This window comes from Schistosoma haematobium, chromosome ZW, assembly GCF_000699445.3.
Source record: "Schistosoma haematobium chromosome ZW, whole genome shotgun sequence".
Taxonomy (NCBI): domain Eukaryota; kingdom Metazoa; phylum Platyhelminthes; class Trematoda; order Strigeidida; family Schistosomatidae; genus Schistosoma; species Schistosoma haematobium.
This window is the reverse complement of record NC_067195.1, coordinates 16,817,028-16,819,945: the sequence shown is the minus strand read 5'-3', so window position 1 is coordinate 16,819,945 and position 2,918 is coordinate 16,817,028.

Below are 2,918 nucleotides of genomic sequence, written 5' to 3'. Positions count from 1 at the left end.
GATGTGCCATTTCAAACATCTGTGGAAAAAGAAGTATCTATAAGCAATTTGAGGATTTAGTGTTGACGGTATGGTAAAAACTTTCAATTAAATAGTTTTCGTGAACCATAAGGACTTACTTTCGATTCCCGTCTTAGTGAAATTGTTTTTGAAGGAGAGGAAATTTCCCAGTATATCAATGTCTGCGTAACATTCAGTCGTCGGGCAAATGATAGAATTTGGATAGAAAAAATCGTGAGTTCTCTTAAAAAGTTCAAATATTATCTTCATTTGAACCTGGCGTATTAGGTTTATCTGGTGGTTTTAGTGAGAATAAGTTTTTATACCTGTTATTGTGGATACTACGTACGCTAATCGTGTTATGAATCAATGAGATCATAGCGCATCTGAAATCTTAGTCCATTAACTTTTAGCCTAGATCATTAGATTGTCATGATCTCATCTCTGTGTTATCAATAGCTTATTTAACCATTAAATATAACTACAACTAATTTGTCTACTCAGTCGACTCACTTTTTCCCCGTTTTAGTTTACCACATACACTACTCTATATGCTCCCTCAACACACAACATACCTTCGGACAAAACACAAGCCTACCTTAGACTGAAATTCGGGTGTTGCCTCTTTTAAGTTTCCTGCATTCTGTCGGAAAAATGTTGAAAGAATTTGTATTTGTGTGAGAAGGCTATTGGTTACGGAGTACAGTAATTTCATATGTGATCCCGCAGAAATCTGAAAAGATAATTCATAATTTTTAATGATGGGAGTAATTAGATGAAAAACTCCCATAGTGGTCTCCCTTAGTACAGATGAAACTAAAGTCAATATAAAACCTTCTTTTGAAGGGATCAGTAGAAAGTCCTATTATGATATGTTTCGAGGGCGAAATCCTCAACTTATTAACATTCATTTGTAAGACGTCAACCTACATTTTTGTGGGACTCTATCGATATGAAGTGGAAACTTGTAAATAATGAAATGAAGACCTATATGCTGGTGTTACCGACTCTAAATTGCTTAATTATTCAAACGGGCTTATCAGACTTCTCTGTCAAAACTTTGGTGTTAATGTTGATAAAAAGTTAATGTTAATTCTCAATAATGTGACCTTGACAGAGAGACTTTACGACGGAGTGCTATTCTGCTGAAAATTTGTTGAGTGTAAGAGACATCTATACTGATGTCAACGTCGAATAAAGTTCGATGATCACTCATTTCAGTCTCCAATATTTTTCGTCATACAAATATTTGGTCAACTTAAACAACTAATTTACATCTTGATTAATATTCCCTGTGATTTATATGACCACACTAGCAGTTCAATACATCTCTCTTCAGACAGTGAGGCAGAACCAAGTCTCACATATCTCGGCTCACTGTAACTTGGTGGTCCAGCCATCCTGTCTCGTGGCGGTCTTCTAGGGTAAAATCTCACCAACCAGTTATATTTAGGTGTGTAAATGGGAATAATATAGAACAGACAGGTTATGACCAAGCTGTTGGACATGATGGGTCTACATACTGATCAACGTTATATAATAATCAACTTTAGCCATGACTGAACATGAGGAGTTACGACAAACTACCTAACGCCTAGTCATTATTATTCCAGGGCAGAAATGCTTGGAACATGATAGATAAGTTTAGTCGGAGTTAGTGTAATTTAAATGGCCTCAAATATAATGGTGAAAAGATGCCTAACACTTATGAATTTCCGATTTGTTACCTGATAACTTGAGAAACAATATTAGTTTAGGTGTTGTCTCGATTTCTCTTATTTTGACCCATTTACACTTATTGTTCGGTATTATTCGACACTACTTAATTACGTAAGTCCATAAATCAGAACACGGTTGAACAGAAACTTAAAAGAATTCACAAAATGATATTTGGTCAGCATTTCACCCTGACAGCAGACCATAAGCCATTACTTACAGTATTTGGATGGAAGAAAGGGATTCCTGTTCACACGACTAGCCGACTACAACGATGGGCAACAAAACATCTGAGTCGCGATTTCACGATCAAGTCTACTATCAGTCTACTATCGCTTTCGGGCAAGCTGACGCGTTATCAAGATTAACAGGTTGCCAGTCAAGAACGCCAGAAAAGACGTGTAGCAAATATAAAAGCTGAGAAAGAAGCTCATCGTGTATTTGACGAACGTAATCGATGGACTTCCGGCTGCCTTCGAAGCTATCAAGAAAATCACTGAAACTGAAAGACATTGGGTAGAGTTAAATGTTATCTTTCTACTGAACGGCCAAACAACCGTCTTGGAGGAGAACGTTCGCAATATTTTCGTCGACATGACTCACTAATGTTTGTCGACTCATATATTACGTTCGGTGACCAAACTGTTATTCCAGAATCATTGCGTCACAACATTCTCAATCTATTTCTCAGTAGTCACCCTGGAATCAACATGATGAAATCATTGGCTCTAAGTTGTACTTATTGGTGCTCAATGGACAAGGACATCGAAGGCAAATGCTGTAACTATCTATCACGTCTTCAAGTCGATAAAAACCCTTCGAAATGCGAACCACGGCTTTGCCCACGTCTTCAAAAGCCTGGAAGATTTCGCCGGTTCGATTCAAGGTAAAATGTTTTTAATTATTGTGGATGCATTTACGAAGTAGCCGGAAGTATATAGTATGCCTAAGTGTACAGCCTCAGAAGCAATCCACAAATCGCCTACTTCGTGTAGCCGTTTTGGAGTCCCAGAAACCTTGGTGACTGATAATGGCTCACAATTCATTGCAGACTCATTTAAATATTTTTGTAGCATGACACATCTACGTTCTTTGCCCTATCATCCTCAATCGAATGGAAAAGCAGAACGTTTAGTAGATAATTTTAAGGGAGCATTGATGAGAGGGGGAATGAAAGTAAAACTAAATAGGTTATGATAAAA